The sequence below is a fragment of the Schistocerca cancellata genome, chromosome 1 (assembly GCF_023864275.1).
Source record: "Schistocerca cancellata isolate TAMUIC-IGC-003103 chromosome 1, iqSchCanc2.1, whole genome shotgun sequence".
Classification (NCBI taxonomy): domain Eukaryota; kingdom Metazoa; phylum Arthropoda; class Insecta; order Orthoptera; family Acrididae; genus Schistocerca; species Schistocerca cancellata.
This window is the reverse complement of record NC_064626.1, coordinates 907,327,191-907,352,237: the sequence shown is the minus strand read 5'-3', so window position 1 is coordinate 907,352,237 and position 25,047 is coordinate 907,327,191.

Genomic DNA, 25,047 nt, shown 5'->3' with positions numbered 1-25,047 from the left:
TTATGGGGTGCCATTGGTTACACGTCTCGGTCACCTCTTGTTCGCATTGACGGCACTTTGAACAGTGGACGTTACATTTCAGTTGTGTTACGACCCGTGGTTCTACCCTTCATTCGATCCCTGCAAAACCCTACATTTCAGCAGGATAATGCACGGCCGCATGTTGCAGGTCCTGTATGGGCCGTTTTGGATACAGAAAATGTTCGACTGCCGCCCTGGCCAGCACATTCTCCAGATCTCTCACCAATTGAAAACGTCTGGTCAATGGAAGCCGAACAACTGGCTCGTCACAATACGCCAGTCACTACTCTTGATGAACTGTGGTATTGTGTTGAAGCTGCATGGGCAGCTGTACCTGTACACGCCATCCAAGTTCCGTTTGACTCAATGCCCAGGCGTATCAAGGCCGTTATTACGGCCAGAGGTGGTTGTTCTGGGTACTGGTTTCTCAGGATATTCGCATCCAAATTGCGTAAAAATGTAATCACAAGTCAGTTCTAGTGTAATATATTTGTCCAATGAATACCCGTTTATCATCTGCATTTCTTTTTGATGTAGCAATTTTAATGGCCAGTAGTGTATTAAATTCTTCTCCTGAAAATGTGTAATGGAAGTGTGAAATACTCTCTGCCGGCTCTCAAGTACTTGATTGTTGTAAAATGAAATGTAAATCCATATGCATATCGATATTAAACACAGAGAAGCCACTACAATAGTTCCGTAACAGAAACTATATACCAGCTTACTGTTCTGAGTGAGAAAATTGTTCACAGTTACATAACAAGCGATATTAGTTTGATTCACGGTTCTTACTAGTGTATTCCCTTACAATTGTCCTGCAAGGTGAAAGTTTCATTCTTGAAGTAAAGCATAATCATCAGCGAAAACCTGCGACTGCGTGACAGAGAGTGTGAGAACTTCCGAAATTAAATTATTATAGAAACCTAGGGAAGGCTAGTAATACAACTATCAGTAGCAATCCCATTGGTTTTTTATTGCTCTTGCATTCCCGGTTTTTAGCTAGAAATGACCGTCTCCAGTGCATTCGAGTGACTTACAATCCAACAAATTCCCAAGAGTGGTATGCAGCCAGGAGTCAGGTTTGGTACTATGAAAACTATATGGAGGTATTACAGGAATCCGTGGGTTGTGTTACAGACAAAGTTAAAGAACAATACAACCACTTTAGGCTGAAAAACTGTTCCTATGTCTGATGAAATGAAGTCAACGGGAAGGTGTGCACAGTGAGCACATGCAGCGAAAATATTGTGAAATATTGTACATTATATATTGATGTATATTATGCTAAACACTCCGGTCTCCTATTGCTACAGAAGATAGCTTAACACAAGTTGTTTTGGAGTCATAAAAAACGCGGCTGCTTAGTAGGAAGCAGTAACAGTGTGTACGGCCCTGCGAGCGCCTTGTCTTTGCCACAATGTCAGCCAATGACGTCTATTTCCATCAGCTCAGTAGCGAGCTCGTTCAACCAGCGACGACCCACGGAAACTTGATTGCCTCCATAAAGAATGAACGCTTATGAAATAGACCTAGGAAACACTAATCTCGGTACGTATTTTACTTCCTTGGCAGTCCAATTCCACCTTTATGTAACAAGTTTCATTAAAGCTTTCGAATCAGATTGTGCTTAATTAGCCTGGTTATAAGTGATGAATGTGAGAATTTTTTGAACGGCCTGCACATTGCTTCACGTGTTATGTGATCATATTGGAACGATATACCTGTCAGCTCGAATGGATTCCAAACGAACAATAGAGTGACGCAGTAAATAACACGGCAAGGCAGCGAGCCAACAAATGAACTGCACCCAGAATTACGTTATGCTGCCTAAGCTTGGCAGGGCATGAAAGAGGAAAGCTGTTCATAAAGCAACTTTCCATTACGGATGGGGGAGACAATAAGCAATGACGTATAAGGGAGCGAAGCAGATGAAAGATTCGAGAGTGAAAAGAATGATGGAGAAAAACATACCACCTGCATCTAAATGAAACGGATTACTGGTAAGCTTTAGTGAGTGATTTACTGAGGGAAACGCCCTGTTGAATACAAAGCAAAATGAGCATGTAACAGATATTGATTCAACAAAAAATTGTAATTAGAACTGACTTAGGAGCGGCGTATGTCGATGCCAGGTGGGTAGTACTGTTCTTATTATCACAGTCAAGTCCTGCATCTACTATGTTAGTTCACTCTAGAACCAGTAACAAAAATGACAGGCAAGCACGGCTAACAGATGGCGCACGGCTCTTATTTGGGAGGAGTCGTAGCTAGCTACCTAGGTGGCTAATCTGATTAGAAACTCGTTAATTATACGGCCCTGAGTACAGTAGAGGGAGAGTGGGGAATTTCCACGAAGACGACTGGTCACGGTCTGTATTATGATTCCGTGTCTTGTTAGAGTTAGCAAAAATTCCTGCAACTGAGGTACGCTCTGTCACTTATTCTAATAGACTATAAATAAAAGATGACTACCGTCTCTAACTTTTTACTCCTGGACGACTTACCTCACTCAATCACCTTTCAGTATCATGGTCTGAAAGTGTTTTTATAGTGGTGAAACTGCTCTGTGGGAGATGCGGACGGAATGTGATGTACAACACTGTGACTGCAGACGTCTACCAGTAGCACGACAGGCGCAGCATCTGCTAAATTGCTTTGATCTTACATTGTGCCATCTCTTACTCACAGATAAATGCAGATAAGTGCCAGTAGTTGAGCTGTCGCCTTCGTATTCGTCACGTACGTAGTTGACGTGAGTCATAGCATCTATTGCTGTAGCATACTGACGACGGGCGATCGTCCTCTGATCTGTCTGAGGCGCAAATTTCTCCCACGTATGTACAAAGGTACCTTTACTGACGTCTAAGTGCTTTGACCAGTGTATTTTCCGGCGGATATTTGTTCTTTAGACTGTTGTTTGTACCCTCAATAGGTCTATTCATAAGACTACAAAAAAAAAAATGGTTCAAATGGCTCTGAGCACTATGGGACTCAACATCTTAGGTCATAAGTCCCCCTAGAACTTAGAACTACTTAAACCTAACTAACCTAAGGACATCACACACACTCATGCCCGAGGCAGGATTCGAACCTGCGACCGTAGCAGTCCCGCGGTTCCGGACTGCAGCGCCAGAACCGCTAGACCACCGCGGCCGGCATAAGACTACATTTAAGGGATAAATTACAGTATGTGATCTACCATAACCACTGTCAAGTATAGAGAACGTATTCATATTAGCGTAGTTTCAATAAAAATTACATGAGGCGTTGGTTGTTTAAAAATATAGGCCGGAATGCGAGTAACATATGAAATGCGTTTAGTATCCAAAAATAAGAAATGGTTACTTCAAAAAGATTTTAGCACAGTAAGTGCCTGAGAAAATGATAATGTAAGCAAAAAAAACAAAGGAGTATTTGTGCGCAGCGTCCCATCGACGAAGAGGCGACTATAGATCAAACTCAAGCTCGGATCAAATAAGATGAGATAGAGGCGGAAATATATTACGCTCTTAAATAAATAAATAAATTTTCCTGCGTCTGGTTTAAGAGAAACGGCTGTGAACCTCAGCCTGATTGGGCAGACGGGGATGTAAATATCCATCCTCCGGAATGCGAATTCAGTGCGTTATCAGTGAGCGGTCTCGCTCATGACGTAAGCTTAAAAGATTAGAGAGCAGCCTTTGCATACCAGTGGTAAAAATCCTTAATTATTGTTACATGTCGGTAACCCACGTGCAGTTAGGAAAGGAAGAACTGTCATATCGGTTGCCAGTTTCAAAGTGTAAACTTATCTCAGTACAGCTATAATCTTTGTTTCATCGCCGAATTTAATAGAATCACTCACAGAGCTAGAGCCTTAATACCTACACAGCGATATCCACTTTAGAAAATTTCGCCAGTGGCGATGTCGATTAACAATACAACCCCTTCGATTTGTCAACGCGCTACAGCTACCTATCTGAAAAAATAATATACAGGATGGTACATATATCTCACGAAATAAGCGTAAAAAAAAAACTACAAAGAACGAAACTCGTCTAGCTTGAAGGGGGAAACCAGATGGCGCGATGGTTGGCTCACTAGATGGCGCTGCCATAGGTCAAACGGATATCAACTGCGTTTTTTAAAAATAGGAACCCCCATTTTTATTACATATTCGTGTAGTACGTACAGAAATATGAATGTTTTAGTTGGACCACTTTTCTCGCTTTGTGACAGATGGCGCTGTAATAGACACACACATATGGCTCACAATTTTAGACCAACAGTTGCTAACAGGTAGGTTTTTTAAATTAAAATACTGAATGTAGGTACGTTTGAACATTTTATTTCGGTTGTTCCAACGTGATATATGTACCTTTGTGAACTTATCATTTCTCAGAACGCATGCTGTTACAGCGTGATTACCTGTAAATACCACATTAATGCAATAAATGCTCAAAATGATGTCCGTCAACCTCAATGCATTTGGCACTACGTGTAACGACATTCCTCTCAACAGCTAGTAATGTTCGCACATGCATTGACAATGCACTGACGCATGTTGTCAGGCGTTGTCGGTGGATCACGATAGCAAATATCCTTCAACTTTCCTCACATAAAGAAATCCGGGGACGTCAGATCCGATGAACGTGCGGGCCGTGGTATGGTGCTTCGACGACCAATCCACTTGTCGTTTAGATTCGATTAGATTAATTATTCATTCCATAGACCCATAAAAGAGGGAATCCTCGTGGATGTGGAACATGTCAGATAAACACATCACAAAAATGTAATTAGAAAAACTTGGGTTTCATTAATTTTAATGATCCTCAGTCAATAAACTGTAAAATTATGTACATGAATTAAATTTAAACTTCTAATATTTACAGGTGTAATACTTACATCTGCTTTCATTAAATCCATCATTCAGACATTTGCTAGTTTCTTGGCTATTACAACCAAGTATTGTCAAACATTAAAGTAAATTATTCATTTCAGTGATCCTCAGTTAAGAACAGTCAGATTATGTACAAGATTTAAAATTAAACTTCCACTATTTACAGACTTAAGACTTACATCTGCTTTCCATACATCCATCATTCACACAGTCGTGAAATATGCTATTCAATAGCGCTTCAACCGCAAGCGAGCTATGTGCCGGACAGCCATCATATTGGAAGTACATCGCCATTCTGTCATGCAGTGAAACATCTTGTAGTAACATCGGTAGAACATTACGTAGGAAATCAGCATACATTGCACCATTTAGATTGCCATCGATAAAATGGGGCCCAATTATCCTTCCTCTCATACCATACATTAAGCCGCCAAGATCGCTGATGTTCCACTTCTCGCAACCATCGTGAATTTTCCGTTCCCCAATAGTGCATATTATGCCGGTTTACGTTACCGCTATTGGTGAATGACACTTCTTCGCTAAATAGAACGCGTGCAAAAAAAATCTGTCATCATCCCGTAATTTCTCTTGTGCCCAGTGGCAGAACTGTACGCGACGTTCAAAGTCGTCGCTATGCAATTCCTGGTGCATAGAAATATGGTACGGGTGCAATCGATGTTGATGTAGCGTTCTCAACACCGACGTCTTTGAGATTCCCGATGCTCGCGTAATTTGTCTGCTACGGATGTGCGGATTAGCCGCGACAGCAGCTAAAACACCTACTTGGGCATCATCATTTGACGTTTCACATGTGGTTGAACACTTCCTGTTTCCTTAAATAACGTAACTATCCGGCGAACGATCCGGACAGTTGGATAGTGTCGTCCAGGATACATAGTACATGCCCGTTGGGCATTTTGATCATAATAGCCATACATCAACACGATATCGACCTTTTCCGCAATTGGTAAACGGTCCATTTTAACACGGGTAATGTATCACGAAGCAAATACCGTCCGCACTGGCGGAATGTTACGTGATACCACGTACTTATACTTGGTGACTATTACTGCGCCATCTATCACAAAGCGAAAAAAGTGGTCCAACTAAAACATTCATATTTCTTAGCGTACTACACGAATATGTAATAAAAAAATGAGGGTTCCTATTTAAAAAAGCGCAGTTGATATCCGTTTGACCTATGGCAGCGCCATCTAGCCGGCCAACCATAGCGCCATCTGGTTTCCCCCTTCAAGCAAGACGAGTTTCGTTCTTTGTAGTCTTTTCGTTTGACGCTTATTTCTTGAGATATCTGGCCCGGTTACTATCAATGGACCACCCTGTAGATCCACCATTACTCGCCGCGTCTAACACTGTTGTCCACTGTCAATAAAGGGAATGATCTGATCAGTGTCGTGGAATGCCGTCTTCACATGAAACTATAAAATGTAGAACAACTAATCAACCGAGACACTGCCATGTGTCTGTTATGCCAAAATTGAGGAGCAAAACTACGACAATCTGGAAACATGTATTAGAGGGAGCTTTAAAAAGTAAGTTACACGTTATTACGGCAGGCAAAACACCGTTTACTGAATGCTGCACTGCACATCAAAGAGAAACCAATACGTCACACTGTTTTTCAATATAGTTACCAAGTCTCTGCTAAGAACGGTCGGAACGTTCTACTAATCATTCAGATGCTCCACAATAAAAATCCGCTCCTTGGTTACGGTGGCCGAGCGAGGTTGCTCAGTGGTTAGCACACTGGACTCGGATTCGGGAGGACCACGGTTTAAATCCGCGTCCGACGATTCAGATTTGGGTTATCCGTGAGTTCACTAAATCACTCGAGGCAATTTCCGGGATGGTTCCTTTGAAAATGCACGGCCGATTTCCTTCCCACATCCTTGACACAAGTCGAGTGTGTGCTCCATCTCTAAGTCGTGTAATTGTTAGCTTTGCCGCCTCTGGACCACAGGATCCAGTGTTCGATTCCTGGCCGGTTCGGAGATTTTCTCCGTCCAGGGTCTGGGTGTTTATGTTGCCATCATTTCATCATCATTCGAGAAAATCACGAGCGTGGACAGTAAGGGCGTTAATAACCACGCCGTTGGGCGTCACACAAATCAGAATCATCATCATCCCGATCATCACTCAAGTATGTGCAGCCTAGATCGTATTGTTTGCACCATTTTGCTACGGCTGGACGTGATAGACAATTGCTACACATACCACCGGAATTTCACGGTGAAACTGAAAGAAATTTAGAAGTTTTGTTCACAAGATCGCACAACCCTTGTACTTCAGCACTGGAGTACGTTTCCAATTGCTGTGACGTTTCCATCCCATACTGAACCTGTTATCCGTATCGCTGCATGACTGTGAATATAGGAAACCAGAAACATATGCTCCTTTCTGACAATAGGCAATTGTCGTTGCGCAATGGTCTTAGCGTGGGAAGACGTGAGTAACTTAATTTCTGAAGTCCCTGCGTAGCTATATCCTATCTGCTGTATTTCTGTAACTTTCCTCTATGTCGTCTACTAAGTGCGTTCCTTTGTTTCTTATCTTGTCCGGACCCGTCGACTTCTTCTCGAGACTACTGTACTGCTGGACTTCTGTTTGATGCCAATGTTCACATTCGACAAAAATGTAATAAGAGGATTACTTAACACAGCGTTGACTGAAATCTCGGAAATGCTCTTTATTCAAAACTATATTATTGTTATGTTGTTTTGTAGGGCGAGCAACCACAGCCAAACTTCGACATTTTTCCAAAGCAAATTCCGCACTGGCTGTATGAAAGATTTTTATTAAATCTGCGACCGGTTTCGTACCACTTATCGGCGCATCCTCAGGCAGTATACGCTATTTATAACACAGTAACGTTGAACATTGCCCTGAAGCCACTCCCCACCATTCACGTCCAGTATACCGTCATCTGGTGAAGGGGGTAGTTCAAATTTAAAAATCTTTTTTAAACAATTTTAAATGATGAAAGCGGCAATAACCGTGCAAGCTGAGAGGAGCATGAGTCAGTCAGGCCGTGTCCGCTGCCGCGCGGCTCCTCTCGGCTTGCACGGTCATTGCCACTCCCACCATTTAAAATTGTTTAAAAAAGATTTTTAAATTTTAACTACCGCTTTCACCAGATGACGGTATATTGGACGTGAATGGTGGGGAGTGGCTACAGGGCAATGTTCCACGCTACTATGTTATAAATAGCGTATTTTGCCTGAGGATGCATCGATAAGTGGTGAAAAACCGGTCGCAGATTTAATAAAAATCATTCATGCAGCCAGTGCGGATTTTGCTTTGTAAAAATATATTATTATTATTATTATTATTATTACTTACTGCTTATGTACTACTCATATTCTTATGTTAATATTGACGTACTAAGAATGTCTGTTTATACGTACCCTTGTCAGTGGGAATAAACAGATAAATAAATGAATTAATAATATCCATCGAACAGAACTAATGGACTTTGACACCCCAAACAACTCAGCGCAAATTATATTGCGTATGGTGACGATGATCCTGTGTCGCACGTCTCCTAAAGGAGATTACGATTAAATTTCTATGTCATGCAAATAATGCACCTATATTCTCACTAGGGAATACAGTTAAATCGTATAGCTCCTGTGTTGGAAAGAGTGCGCTTCTCTCGCCGCTTCACATCGAATAGCTGTGCGTTTCATGTCACCAGCGTATCATAAGATACTCTTTGTGTCATCATTGTGACTGTCATATATAACCGTGGTTACATCACCGCGGATGTTTCATTTCCGAGATCGCAGATACACTGGACAATGTGGCAGCGGTGGCTCAAGAGCACCTTGATTCAGTCGCCGTCAGTGTCAGCTTGCTTGAGCACTAATGTGCTGTTGACAGGGGCTGTTGTTGTCCATCGTGGAACTGAGCAGCACGTAGACAAGCCATGGTGAAGCAGATCAACCCTCTATTGAACGCTCTTACACCTAATATCCAGAAACAACTCCTAACTGTGCACGTAGAAACATCGTCATCGGTCGACGAGCAAAAAGAGGCTGCCTGGAATAATGGGCTGCGGTTTATGTTCGTACACACCTATAGCAGAGTGTGCCCACGTCGAAACAAAGTATTAGGTATGTAATGCGCTTGCCACCTATTGAACCATTGAGGCAGGGGCGGAGATATTTTTATGGTAGTCGGAGAGAGAGAGAGAGGGAGGAGAGGAGAGAGTAGAAAGCACTGTTTTATAATTTGCTTGCCTGCAGCCTGCCACAGGAGATCTCTATCTTCATCAAGACAGTGTACCATCTTGTCGCTCCAGAACTGTGAGACGGGCGTGGTCTAGGATGGCTTTTTTAGTGTTCCGTGGCTTATACGCTAACGGTTAAAATCTTCCGATCACCTATCACAACTACGGATTGCGGTTAAAACAGGGATTTCGTTTTGAATATTCTATCACATCCCCTTTCTGATAACAAAAAAGATAAACATGTTGTGTATTCGTCTGGTTGTTCGCCTGGAGACGAGTACCACAACAACACCGACGTGCCTTTATCTCAGAAAAAACACAGTATTACTTTTATGATGCTTTAGGTGACGCTAAAAAAAAAAAAAAAAAAAAAAAAACCACTAAATGTCAGTAAGAATTTGAGCCTTTGTTTTTTCAAAATGACTTACTACAGTTAGTAGAGCAAACATCCATTCCTGCACAGTTCTCTAAGATTTAGGTTTATTGCACTCTCCCTCTTACAAGCGACATCGTGGTTCTTTTATTGAATTATTTAAAATTGACTTTTATTTCAAGGCAATGGTTACTTCAAAGCTGGTGTTTTCTGTATCATTTAAATAAAGGTACTAACTTGTAAACATGCAAAATAGACCGCGGGGAAATGAATTCAAATACCAGTTGAGCACACGAGAGAGTGCTCAAATATCGGCCACAGCAGGCAAATTAACCGTCCAAAAGAAATATAACTGAAATGGCAGTACATACCAAAAAATTCTCAGTGCCTGACAGATTATCAGTTACACAAGAGAAGCATTAAATCCATTTCAGCCAACAACGACGTATTTTCAAAATAAATGTGAGTCTTCTTGCATAAGAATAATCCGCTTTGGAGTGACGTTCATCTAGACCTCAGGAATCCATGACATTATCCAGTTTGAAGTTATAGGTTGAATACTGCAAGGATAACTGCTCTTTCTCCCCTTGTGCGTCAGTCTGTCGTGAAAAGAGACTGGAAGTTTATAGTTATAGACCAAATAGGCGTTTCGTGAATGATCGTATCATATGATCTAGCGCGTGACATTGCTAGCCTTATCTAGGTGCTCTGAAGTACTGTGTCTGTTTTGTGAAAGGGATTTATAGCTGAAAACGGAGGTCTCGACTTACAAGAGCTGTCCATCTATCATGCAAAAGGTGACAGAGAAAGAACGTGAACCGTTATGTTAGGACGGCGACAGATACAGTTCGCTCACAGAGCCGCAATTAAAGGCACAAGAGCGCATGCTGGACATGCGTTAAGAAGTTCCCTCTTGAGAAGACAAACCGTTACAAAATATATTGCATTGCTACAATTTCTAATGACTGACCTTGTTTTGCGTTTCATCTTGGGAGGAAGCCATCATCATCATCATTATCATCATTTAAGACTGATTATGCCTTTCAGCGTTAAGTCTGGAGCGTAGTCCCCCTTATAAAATTCCCCCATGATCCCCTATTCAGTGCTAACATTGGTGCCTCTTCTGATGTTAAGCCTTTTACTTCAAAATCATTCTTAACCGAATCCAGGTACCTTCTCCTTGGTCTACCCCGACTCCTCCTACCTCTACTGCTGAACCCATGAGTCTCTTGGGTAACCTTGCTTCTCCCATGCGTGTAACATGTCCCCACATTCTAAGCCTGTTCGCCCTGACTGCTACATCTATAGCGTTCATTCCCAGTTTTGATTTCCTCATTTTGCACACCATCCTGCCATTGTTCCCATCTACTAATACCTGCAATCATCCTAGCTACTTTCATATCCGTAAACCCAACCTTATTGATAAGGTAGCCTGAATCCACCCAGCTTTCGCTCCCATACAACAAAGTTGGTCGAAAGATTGAACGGTGCACAGATAACTTAGTCTTGGTACTGACTTCCTTCTTGCAGAGTAGATCGTAGCTGAGCCTTCACTGCATTATATTTGCTACACCTCGCTTCCAGTTCTTTCACTATGTTGCCATCCTGTGAGAATATGCATCCTAAGTACTTGAAACCGTCCACCTGTTCTAACTTTGTTCCTCCTATTTGGCACTCAATCCGTTTATATCTCTTTCCCACTAACATTACTTTTGTTTTGGAGATGCTAATCTTCATACCATAGTCCTTACATTTCTGATCTAGCTCTGAAATATTACTTTGCAAACTTTCAATAGAATCTGCCATCACAACTAAGTCATCCGCATATGCGAGACTGCTTATTTTGTATTCACCTATCTTAATCTCACCCAGCCAGTCTATTGTTTTCAACATATGATCCATAAATAATATGAACAACAGTGGAGACAGGTTGCAGCCTTGTCTTACCCCTGAAACTACTCTGAACCATGGACTTAATTTACCGTCAACTCTAACTGCTGCCTGACTATCTATGTAAAGACCTTTAATTGCTTGCAAAAGTTTGCCTCCTATTCCATAATCACGTAGAACAGACAATAACTTCCTCCTAGGAACCCGGTCATATGCCTTTTCTAGATCTATAAAACATAGATACAATTCCCTATTCAACTCGTAACACTTCTCCATTATTTGCCGTAAGCTAAAGATCTGGACCTGACAACCTCTAAGAGGCCTAAACCCACACTGATTTTCATCCAATTGTCCTCAACTAATACTCGCACTTTCCTTTCAACAATACCTGAGAAGATTTTACCCACAACGCTGATCAAAGAGATACCTCTGTAGTTGTTACAATCTTTTCTGTTTCCATGTTTAAAGATTGGTGTGATTACTGCTTTCGTCCAGTCTGATGGAACCTGTACCGGTCCCGACTCCCACGCCATTTCAATTATCCTGTGTAGCCATTTAAGACCTGACATTCCATTGTATTTGATGAGTTCCGACTTAATTTCATCCACCCCAGCTGCTTTATTGCACTGCAATCTATTGACCATTTTCTCCACTTCCTCAAATGTGATCCTATTTCCATCATCATTCCTATCCCATTGTACATCGAAATCTGAAACATTACTGATCGTATTTTCACCTACATTGAGCAACTCTTCAAAATATTCCCTCCATCTGCTCAAGGCATCAACAGGATTCACCAGCAGTTTTCGTGACCTGTCCAAAATACTTGTCATTTCCTTATTATCTCCCTTTCGAAGACTGCTAATTACACTCCAGAATGGTTTTCCAGCAGCTTGACCCAAGGTCTCCAACCTGTTTCCAAAGTCTTCCCAAGATTTCTTCTTGGATGCTGTAATTATCTGTTTGGCTTTGTTTCTTTCTTCAACATAATTTTCTCTGTCTACCTGAGTTCTAGTATGTAGCCATTTTTGATATGCCTTCTTTTTCCTTTTACAGGCTGCCTTGACTGTGTCATTCCACCAAGCTGTTTGCTTCATCCTACCTTTACACACTACTGTTCCAAGACATTCTTTGGCCACTTCTAGTATTGTGTCCCTGTACCTTGTCCATTCCTTATCCAGTGACTACAGTTGACTACATTCAACTAACTGGTACCTTTCTGAGATCACTGTTATGTACTTGTGTCTGATTTCCTCATCCTGAAGTTTCTCTTATCCTCCTACACATGGACCTGACCTCCTGCACTTTCGGCCTCACAATACCAATTTCACTGCAGATCAAATAGTGATCAGTGTCATCAAAGAATCCCCTGAATACACGTGTGTCTCTCACAGCCTTCCTGAATTCCTGATCTGTTATTATATAGTCAATGGCAGATCTGGTTCCCCTGCCTTCCCAAGTACACAGGTGAATGTTCTTATGTTTAAAAAAGGAATTTGTGATTACTAAGCCCATACTGGCACAGAAATCCAAGAGTTATTTCCCGTTCCTGTTGGCCCCCATATCCTCTCTATATTTACCCATAACCTTTTGATACCCTTCTGTTCGATTTCCAATCCTGGCATTAAAATCACCCATGAGCAGAACACTGTCCTTGTCCTTTACTCTAACAACTACATCACTGAGTGCGTCATAAAAACTATCCATCTTATCTTGATCTATCCCTTCACAATGCGAATATACTGACACAATCCTAATTTTCTTGCTAGACACTGTCAAATCTATCCACATCAGTCGTTCGTTTACATACCTTATTGCAACTACGCTAGGTTCAATTTCTTTCCTGATGAAAAGCCCTACACCCCATTGTGCTATTCCTGCTTTGACTCCTGACAGGTAGACCTTGTATTCTCCCACTTCCTCTTCCTTCTCACCCCTTACCCGAATGTCACTAACAGCTAAAACGTCCAACCCCATCTTACTTGCAGCCTCGCTAAAACGTCCAACCCCATCTTATTTGCAGCCTCTGCCAGCTCTACCTTCTTCCCAGAGTAGCCCCCATTGATATTAATAGCTCCCCATCTCGATACCATTCGTTTGCCGAGTCGTATCTTAGAAGTCCCTGGTTTGTCAATTAGAGGTGGGACTCCGTCACCTCCAAAGGTAAGAGGCATTTTGCTCTAATTGTTGGGAAGAAGTCGTTGTTAATTAATAAAACGGAACCTATTTCATCGCGATGTTGGTTGGTTGGTTTAAAAGGGGGGAAAGGGACCAAACTGCTAGGTCATCGGTCCCTTGTTCGCAGTAGAACAATTACCCAAGGGAAAGAAGAAAACAAAGGAGACGTACGGCACAATAACATGAGAAAGGAAGAACCAGAAGAACAGACGAACGACAGAAGACAACAAACACTACAATGGACAATACAGGTCAAGAAAACCACAGAGAAACGCAAGAAACAGGGAGAGGAAATTAAAAACAAAAAGCAGATTACCATGACTGGCTGACCATGAGAATAAAAACGGAGAAGCCAGACACTCTGCAACACATTAAAACCTCCACCCTAAAAGCCCTAGGTTGGAGGACACAGAGGGACAAAGGAGATGCGCTGAAAATCGGATCAAATGATGAAACCCACCCTCACGGATAAAACGTAAAACTAAAGCTGCTGTTGAGGCATTGTCGCCCGACACCGAAGGTAGGGTGCTGGAAAGTTAAAAGTCCGCCGCAGAGCGGCTGAAAGTGGGCAGTCCATCAATAGGTGGAAGACTGTGATTCGGGAGCCACAACGACACTGAGATGGGTAATCGCGATGGAGGAGGTAACCATGTGTGGCCACGTATGGCCAATGCGGAGTCGACAAAGGACAACTGATTCCCTGCGAGAAGCCCGCAGGTAGGACATTCCACACATTCGCATTCTCCTCAGTGACAGCAGTTTGTTGTGCATACTGATATGCCACTCCGTCTCCCAAAGCCGAAACACCTTGCGGCGTAAGACAGAACGCAGGTCCGTTTCAGAGATGCCCATTTCCAGGAGCGGTTTCCGCGTAGCCTATTTGGCCAGCCTGTCAGCAAGTTCGTTGCCTGGGATTCCGACGTTCCTGGGGTCCACAAAAACACCACTGAACGACTGGACCGTTCCATGGCAGAGATGGAGTCCTTGATATTCGATACCAACGGATGGCGAGGGTAGCAAAGGTCGATAGCTTGTAAGCTGCTCAGGGAATCAGAACAGAGCAGAAACGACTCACAAAAACAGGAAAGGATGTACTGAAGTGCACGACATACGGCCACAAGCTCTGCAGTGAATACACTGCAGCCAGCGGGTAAGTAATGCTGTTCAATGTGGCCTCTGTGGACATAGGCGAAGCCAACATTACCATCAGACATCGAGTCGTCGATGTAAACAACTTCAGAGCCCCGGAACACGTCAAGAATCCAGAGGAAGTGACACTGGAGAGTGGCGGGATTAACGGAGTCCTTAGGGCCATGCAAATGGTCCAGAAGAAGCTTCGGTCTAGGTGTACACCATGGAGGTGTACGTGAATGGACCTCAAGTAGAGGTGGTAAAGGCAAGGACTCCAGTTCGGAGAGAAGGGATCGCACGCGAACCGGAATCGTGATCCCTGACCTGGGCCGCCGATACGGGAGATGAACTGTCGCGGCTGGGAAAAATGTGTGTAACATATCTGACGAGCAGTTGTGCACTTCGGATCCGCAATGGAGCGGCTCCGTCCTCCACCAGGACACTGGTCACTGGTCTCGTTCTAAAAGCTCTCATCGCTAGACGAACGCCACAGTGGTGCAATGGGTCGAGGAAACGCAACGCCGAGGGCGCCGCCGAACCATAAACCAGACTCCCATAGTCAAGGCGGCAGTGAACAAAGGCTCTATAGAGCTGCAGCAACGTAGAGCGATCTACACCCCAGTTGGTGTTGTTCAGGTGGCGGAGAGCATTGATGTGCTGCCAGCACTCCCGCTTGAGCTGACGAAGGTGAGGTAGCCAAGTCAATTGGGCGTCGAAAACCAGTCCTAAAAATCGATACGTCTCCACTACATTGAGTGGATCGTCATTAAGATAAAGTTCAGGTTCCGGATGAACGGTAAGACGCCGACAGAAGCGCACGACACACGACTTCGCAGCTGGAAACTGGAAGCCGTGGGCTAGAGCCCATGACTGCGCCTTGTGAATGGCTCCCTGTAGGCGCCGCGTAGCAGCACCAGCACTGGAGGAGCAATACGAAATCCAGAAGCCATCCGTATACAGAGAAGGGAAAACCGACGGGCCTACAGCTGCTGCTAGGCCGTTGATGGACACTAAAAATAGAGATACACTAAATACGGAACACTGTAGAACGCAGTTCTCCAGAATACGGATGGAACTATGCGAGGCACGAACCTGAACACGGAAAGTACGGAGCGACAGGGAGTTTTGGATAAAAATCGGTAGCGGGCCCCGGAGTCTCCACCCATACAATGTGGCAAGGGTATGATGTCGCCAGGTCGTGTCATATGCTTTTCGTAAAGCAAAAAATATGGCAACAAGGTGTTGGCGTGTGGAAAAGGCACTCGAGGGGCACAAGATTATCAGTGGTACAGCGACTCTGGTGGAAGCCTCCCTGACATGGAACCAGTAGACCACGTGACCAGGACCCAGCCCAGCCGCCGACACACCATACGTTCTAGCAGCTTACTGAGAACGTTGGTGAGGCTAATGGGCCGATAGCTATCCACATCAAGCGGGTTTATACCGCATTTGAGCACCGGAATGATGGTGCTGTCCCGCTATTGCGATGGAAAGACGCCATCGCACCAGATCCGGCTGAAGATCATGAGGAGATACCGCTTGTAGCCAGACAAGAGATGTTTAATCATGTGACAGTGGATCCGATCCGGCTGTGTCGGGGCAATGGGTAAGGGCGCTGAGGAGCTCCCACTCTGTAAATGGGGCGTTATAGGGATCACTGTGGCGTGTAGCTGAACGAGAGAACTTTCCTTTCCATCCGTCGTTTGAATGTGCGAAAGGCTAGGGGGTAGTTCTCCGACGCAGAGGCTCGAGAATACTGCTCAGCAAAGTGCTCGGCAATCGCGTTTGCGTCGGTAGACAGCACGCCATTGATGTTAACTCCAGGGACAGCTGTTGGGATCTGGTAAGCAAAAGACTTGGGAAGGTGACGTATGGAACTCAATGGTCGTCACATACCTCTCCCAACACTCCTGTTTCCGTCGTTTCATAAGAAGGCGAACGCGGGAACGGAGCTACTTAAAAGCTATTAGGTGCTCTAGGGAAGGGTGCCGCTTATGTCGCTGTAGAGCTCATCGACGCTCTTTAATAGCCTCAGCAACTTCCGGCGAGACTGTCTGTCTCCGGGGGCACCATAGAGAACTGGGGATCGCGTTTTCCTCCGCATGAATTGTTGTAGTCACCTGCTCAATCACAACATCGATGGCACCACGTGGGAGAGATTCAGTGGTGACAGCAGAGGTGAAGGCTTCCCATTACACACTGTTTAAAGCCCATCTGGGTAGGCGTCTGTGGGCATGACGCCGGGGGAGTGACAGGAAGATGGTGAAGTGGTCACTACCACACAAATTTTTGACATCTCTGCCACGGCCAGTAAGCATGGTGCTAACCCAAGGGGTTATTGGCGTTAAAATCTCCCAAAAGTAGGAAAGTTTTAGGAAGCTGATCAGTCAGGGCAGCCAGTACATTCAGGGGTACCGCACCATCTGGAGGGAGATGTACATTGCAGACAGTTATTTCCTGCATCGTCCGTATCCTGACAGCCACAGCTTGAAGACGAGTAGGAGGGCACAGTTTCACTACATACCAAGTTCAGGACATAAACGCAAACTCCACCTGACGATCTACTATATTCGCTACAATTCTTATAATATCCCCTGCAGCCGCGAAGGGCAGTGGTCCGCATTGTCGGGAACCAGGTTTCCTGAAGAGTAATGCAGAAAGCAGGTGTAAAGCTTAACAGTTACTGTAGCTCAGCCAGGTGGAGGAAAAAACCGCCGTAACTCCACTGGAGGATGACGTAATCGTGAGAAGGTATGAAACACTCAATGAAGTAGTCTACGCCTAAGGGCCACCTACTGCCAGCGACTTATTTGCTGAACAGGCTATATCCATTGTGTCTGAGTGTCTGGCGAGATCTACGTCCTCAGCAGACGCCAGAATCTTCACCTCGTCCTTTGACGCAGAGCTTGTAGGCAGCGGTGGCATGGGTGTCACGGCAATTCCCTTGGTCTTGGTGGTCTTCTTTCTGTATTTCTCTCGCTGATCCTTGGGTTTCTCTGGCTGGGATGGCTTCACTGAGTTAGTCTCTGGGACAGAGGATGATTGTGAAACTGCTTTTGGGCACTTCAGCCACTGGCAGGTGTCATCTTTCCCACTAACAGAAACCTGGGACGAGAATGACTCAAGGGATCCCAACCTAGTGAGAGGAGCCAAAGAAGACTTACACTTCTCTAGCTGAGAAGTGGGAACTGGTGTCCCTGATGATTTGGGGGACAGTGGTCCCGAGGTAGGTGGTATGGGAATAACAGGGACTGAAGAGCCCCCCTCCATCAAGGGGTCAGGTATAGTCTTCCAGCTCTGAGAGCCAACTCGAACTCGTGGAACTGATGGGGCTACAACTGTTCTCGTAGCGGCGGCATAAGACGAGGTCATAGCCACAGAATGTAGGCACTCAGATTTCCTCTTGGCCGGTCTTCCATGATTTTCATTTCTCGCTGTAAAATCCCACAGTTTGGTGAACAAGGGGAATGATGCTCTCCGCAGTTGACACAGAATGGGAGGTGGGGCACATGGAGTATAGGGATGTGATGGACGCCCAAAATCTCGACATGTGATGCTGAAAATTCAGCAGGAATACATGTGGCCAAGCTTCCAGCTCTTAAAGCACCATGTTGGGAGAGGGATATATGGCTTGACATCACAGTGGTAGACCATACCTTGACCTTCTCAGGTAATGTGTCGCCCTCTAAGGCCAAGATGAAGGCACCGGTGGCAACCTGATTATCCCTCGGACCCTGGTGGATGCGCCAGATGAAATGAACTCCTCATTGCTCTGAGTTGGCGCGCAGCTCGTCGTCAGACTGCAAAAGAAGGTCGCTGTGGAGTATAATACCCTGGACCATATTTAAGCTCTTATGAGGCATGATGGTAACTGAAACATCCCCCAGCTTGTCACGAGTGAGTAATGCCCGTGACTGGGCAGAGGATGGCATTTTTATGAAGACAGACCCTGACCGCATTTTGGACAAGCCCTCCACCTCCCCAAACTTGTCGCCTAAATGCTCTACAAAAACAGGCTTCATCGAGACAAAGAAGCCCCATCAGCTGTTGTACATATGAGGTACTGGGGCGAATAAGGTTCGCTGCCATCCTTAGCCTGGCGTTCCTCCCATGGTGTGGCCAGAGAGGGGAACGATTTAGGATTATACTTCCTTGCATTGTACTGAGACTTGGAATGCTTAGAGACTGCTGGCGTTTGGTCACCAGCAAGTGATGACGTGGTACACTTCATCGCGCGTCACCTGTCCTGATGCCACCCACTCCGACCAGGGACCCTCCCCACGGGCGCCACCCAGCCGCAGCAAAGGCCACCTGGCAGGATAGCCATTGCCGGGAGTCCCAATGTCCCAGGGTGACAGGCATCTCCTCCTGGGCATACGTGGGGAGTTAACGGTGCAGGCATCAGGAGAGCGATTCCTGTGCAGTCAGGGGACTACAACCAACAGGATACATGGCGGCCCCACCACAACGGACTGGCTACTGTGCTCGATATGCGGTGCAAAGAATTCCATGGTCCTCGTCGGCGCAGAAACCGACACCATATAGTGGGTGGACGAAAATGCACCCAGGATGGTGTCGTCGCTCAAGAGATGGAGGATGAGTGGGACTGCAATGCCACGACGAGAAAGTGGGCTAAGTATCTGAATGCAGGATCAACACGATGCACCATGTAAGGCGCCATTCCCCAACTGGCTCGCTCTTCGGGAAAACTTTGAAAAATGGAAATAAAACCCTACAAGGGACCATCACATAAAGGCCGAATGGTGTGACTCCTTTTAGTCGCCTCTTACGACAGGCAGGAATACCTCGGGCCTATTCTAACCTCCAGCCCGCAGTGGGTCAATGTGATGTAGTTGAAGCACATTCTTATAGAATAAGTAAAAGAACATTAGGCATTAATGTGCCATCGATGACCATCAGGTTGAGGTCATTATAGAACATACAGGCGAAAGAAATCGTTTCCAAAGGAGCCGTTATAAAATTCACGTTACGATTTAGTCTCACATCAGGATGAAAGTTGACCTTGAACGTAAATAAATGCAACATAATGCACATACATAGGAAAAGAAATCCACTACTGTACAGCTACACTACTGATGACAAACAGATGGAGACAGCGTCTGCCGTACAATATCTAGGTGTAAGTATCCAAAGCGACCTTAAGTGGAATGACCACATAAAACAGATAGTGGTAAAATCAGACACCCGACACAGATTCATAGGAAGAATCTTAAGGAAATGTCACTCATCCACAAAAGAAGTGGCTTAGAAGGCGCTTGTTCGCATGATTCTTGAGTATTGTCCATCTACCTAAGATTCCTATCAGGTAGGATTGATAGAGGTGATAGAGGAGATCCAACGAAGAGCGGCGTGTTTCGTTACGGGATCGTTTAGCTGGCGAGAGAGCGTTACGACATGCTAAACAAACTCCATTGGCAGACGTTACAAGAGAGGCGTTGTACATTGCGGAGAGATTTACTATTGAAATTTCGGGACAGCACTTTTCGGGAGGAGTCGGAAAACGTGTCACTTCCCCCCCTCCCCCGCTCCCCCGCTCCCCCCCTCCCCCACATACATCTTGCGTATTGATCACGAGGAGAAAATTCGAGAAATTAGAGCCAGTACAGAGGCTTAATGGCAGTCATTCTTCCCACGCACTATTCCGAGTGGAACAGGGTTGAAGCAATCAGATAGTGGCATCCTCCGCCACACACCATTAGGTGGCTTGCGGAGTATTATGTAGATGTAGATGAAATTAGAACCGCCACTCTCTTGAGGACTAGTAATAGCGCCACCGCACTCAGTCTTATAAACAGTAATTTGACATTGAGCGCTCTCTCCTCTGTATTACGTTCTTTGTGCCTATGCTTTTCTTTTCAACTTCTGTGATTGCGCTTTTTAGAGATGTCCATTTCTCTTGAACTGAACTGCCCACCGAACTATTCCTTATCGCAATATCTACAGCTTCACGGAACTTCAAGCGTATCTCTTCATTCATTAGCATTTCCACAGCCGACTTCTTTACGCAATGACTTTTTCTGACTAGTCTCTTAAATTTCAGCCTACTCTTCTACACTATTAAATTGTCTATATCTGCTCCTGGGTACACCTTACAGTACAATATCTGATTTAGGAATCTTTGTCTGACCATAGTGTAATCTAACTGAAATCTTCATGTACCTTCCGGCCTTTTCCAGGTATACCTCCTCCTCTTGTGGTTCTTGAATGCAGTATTTGCTATTATCAGCTGAAATTTATTGCAGAAAATGAGTCTTTCTCCTCTCTCGTTCCTACTACTAAGACCATATTCTCCCGTAAGCCTTTCTTCTACTCCCTCCCCTACAACCTGCATTCTAATCCCCCAAGGCTATTAGATTTTAATCTCCATTTACGTAGTGAATTACCAATTCAGTTTCCTCATACATTTTCTCTAACTCTTTATCCTCTTCTTTCAATGTCGGCATGAGTACATGTTGTTATCGGTGTTAGTTTTCTGTCAGTTCTGCTGAGAACCACCCTATCACTGTACTGTACACAGTAACACATTCTCTGCCCTTCCTTCCTAATCACAACGAATCATACTCCCGTTATACAATTTTCTTGTACTGTTGATTTTACCCTATAGTCATCTGACTAGAAATATTTGCCTTCTTTCCATTTCACTTCATTGACCCCCCACCATATCTAGATTCAACCTCAGCATTTCCCTTTTCAGATCTTCTAGCTTCCACGCCCCAACTCGTAGAACTCTGTCCTTTCGTTTGTTATCCCATTTGTTTCTCATAGTCACCTTCCCTGTGGAAGGCTCCTCCCAGAGACCCAAATAGGGAGCTAGTCTGGAATATTTTGCCTATGGAGACATCATCATGACACTTTTTCAGTTGCGACCACATGTCCTGTGATACACAGTATTTGTCTTTAATACACTGGTTTCCATTGCCTTTTACATCCCCATGCTGCTGATCATTGCCTTTTGGTGCAGTTTCCCACTCCAAGGGCAAGGGAGTGCCCTGACCCTCTGTCCGCCCTTCCGCCCTCTTTGATAAGGCAGTTGGCTGAATGAGGGTGTTTTCTTATGCCGGAAGTCTTCGGCCGCCACTGGTAATGATTTTTATTCGAATCTGCGACCGAGGACGTTTTGATTACTAATCAAAGACTCTACTCCTAGACCACGCGTACAACTGGGAACCAATTACGGGCTATATTGTAAAGATCGAAAACTCTGCAGGAGCATCTTCATTGCCCCTGTAGAGTTCAAATCAAATGGCTCTGAGCACTACGGGACTTAACATCTGAGGTCATCAATCCCCTAGAACGTAGAACTGCTTAAACCTAACTAACCGAAGGACATCACACACATCCAAGCCCGAGGCAGGATTCGAACCTGCGACCGTAGCGGTCGCGTAGTTCCGGACTGAAGCCCCCTGTAGAGCCCAGGCCCTCGCACTTGGCCAGCGACACTATCTTCTAGGCATCTTTACGTTCTCACTGAACTCTCAGAATTGAAAACAGTGACGTGACGCGATCGACGGCCGTACTAGAGACCCTGCCCAACACATCTGTGCATAGTTTCATCGGATTTTTCACTGTGGTTTCCATTTTGGGCCTGATCCGACTTTATGAATAGCCCTCGTAAACCATGTTACTTCTGTGGAAGATACGGTGTGTGTTTTGATATTTTAATAAAGTGTGGAATGAATATCTAATGTGTAAATGACGAAGTAGTCGACTGGTTATTTAATACAGTGTAGAGAACTACAAAAAACCTCCGAAAAACTTTGGTTGGTTTATTAAAGCTACGGGCAACCGATTCACATCGCATTTGGGCCACACCACATTCTAGAGCAGCTGACACCTTACGTTGTGCGAAAGGATCAGAAATTTAATGACTGACTCGTGAGTCCACTGGTATAAAAATATACCAGGCGTTCACTTAATCACTTCTGTTCGAATCAAAACACCTCAAGTCTCAATATTGGGTCATGCTATTTGATTAACATACAGAGTCTAAGCTGGATGAAATCTATCTTCTTCGTCTTTCTTCAAAATCTGACGCAGCTGAATTGATTCAACACGTGTGCCTCTCTGCGACGAGATTAAAATAAATTAACAATATCTATGAGAGCTGACTCTGCAGCGAAGTCTGACATCTTAATGTCTGCCGTGAGATACGTAGCAAGATTGAAGGACAATATCCATAGAACGAAAGCATTTGTAGTGTGTTATTACATTACGGGCAAATATATCTTATAAGCACAAGAAGGCCTATAATACGGGTTTTGTAATTGACGTTGGTGCGTATGGCAGGACGACAGGTTAACTTTGGGGGCGCTGACTATTAAGCACTTGCATTCTTGGATGATGCTGGGGAAGGGAATCAAATAGTTCAAATGGCTCTGAGCACTATGGGACTTAATTTCTGAGGCCATCAGTCCCCTAGAACTTAGAACTACTTAAACCTAACTAACCTAAGGACCTCACACACATCCAGGCCTGAGGCAGGATTCGAACCTGCGACCGCAGCAGTCAGTGAACGGGACGAAGTCGACTTCCGTAAAGAGCAGACGTACTTGTAGCTATTCCAAACACGTCTTCTTCATGAATATCACGTCGTAAGATATCGCGATTACTGACGCCTACTGCACATGATAAATTTTCCGTGATACTTAAAGTAATGCAGAGTGATTCAAAAAGAACATATTTCAGTTGTTTACTGCAGAAAAACAATGAAAGATAGAAGTACACTGCGCATGTCACTGGACAGAGGAAGGCTCAGACTTTTGTGTTCGCACAGACACTATAAGTTATACTCAACATTAGCACCATGTGTTGCAAGAGAAACTTCGAAACGGTACCCCATTTCGTTCCACACACGAATCAACAGGTCCCTGTTTATCGAATCGACAGCTTCAACAATTCAGTTTCTCAGCTCTTCAAGAGTAGCTGCCATAGGTGGGACAAAGACTGTGTCTTTTACGTACCCCACGCAAAGTAATCTCAAGGGGTGACGTCTGGTGATATGTAAGGCCAAAAGCAATGAACAAGATCTTGTTCCCCAACTCTTCCAAGCCCACGGTGTGGGATGGTGTAGTTAAGATAACCTCACACCTCAAGGTGAAACTGAGGCGAGCCGCCGTCATGCATAAAAATGGCATCATTGGAATGTTCGAGAAGTTGAGCAGCCAACCAATTTTGGTGCATGTCCAGGAATGACATTCCTGTCACAGTTTCCTCCGCAGAAAAGAAAGGTCCATAAACCCTGTGAACAGAAATAGTACATAAAACATTCCCATAAACCCTGTGAACAGAAATAGTACATAAAACATTCAATCTCTTTCATGTTGAGAGAGGAAAGAGTACACTGAAGGCCTCTATCAGGACGACTTGTCTGACGACGTGATAAAAGCAGAAACAGTAGTCGATATAGAAGAGACAGGGGATCCAGTATTAGAATCAGAATTTAAAAGAGCTTTGGGAGACTTAAGATAGAATAAGGCCGAAGGGAGAGAGAGTATTCCATCCGAATTTCTGAAATCATTGGGAGAAGCGGCAAAAAAACGACTATTCACGTTGGTGTGTAGAATGTATGCGTCGAGAAATATACCGTCAGACTTTCGAAGAAATAGCACCCTCACAGTTCGGAAGATTGCAAGAGCCGACAAGTGTAATAATTATCGGACATTCAGCTTAACAGCCAATGCATCCAACTTGCTGACACGATCACAGAAGAATGGAAAAGAAAATTGAGGAAGTGTTAGAGGACGATCAGTTTGGCTTTAGGAAATAAAAGAAAGGTTCAAGGCTGGGATCAAAATTCCGAGTGGAAAGATACCAGTGATAATTTCGCCGACAACATGTTATCCTCAGTGGAAGTGAAGAAGGATATGCTGAATGGAATGAATAGTCTGATGAGTACAGAACATGGATTAAGAGTAAATCTAAGAAAGTTAATGTAATGAGAAGCAGCAGAAATGAGAACAGAGAGAAACTTAACATCAGGATTGGTGATCACGAAGTAGATGAAGTTAAGGAATTTTGCTATATAGGCCCTCATCCCACTTTTTGTTGGTAAATTTGTTAGATACGACACATTCTGTCACAGAAGTAACAGCACATATTCAGGACTACAATTAATGCGTATAATACAAGACCGTCGCAAAGCGGGTGGTAACAGCGTAGCAAGTACTGTATTGAAGAAGCAGAAATACGGGGTGGTTAAAATTAAAATTTCGCTATTTGAGCCAATGTAGACGGAAAAATATTTACCGTATGGGCACCGAACTATAGGAGTGCTCTTCAGACTGTGTACTCCAGGATTCGCGTTGC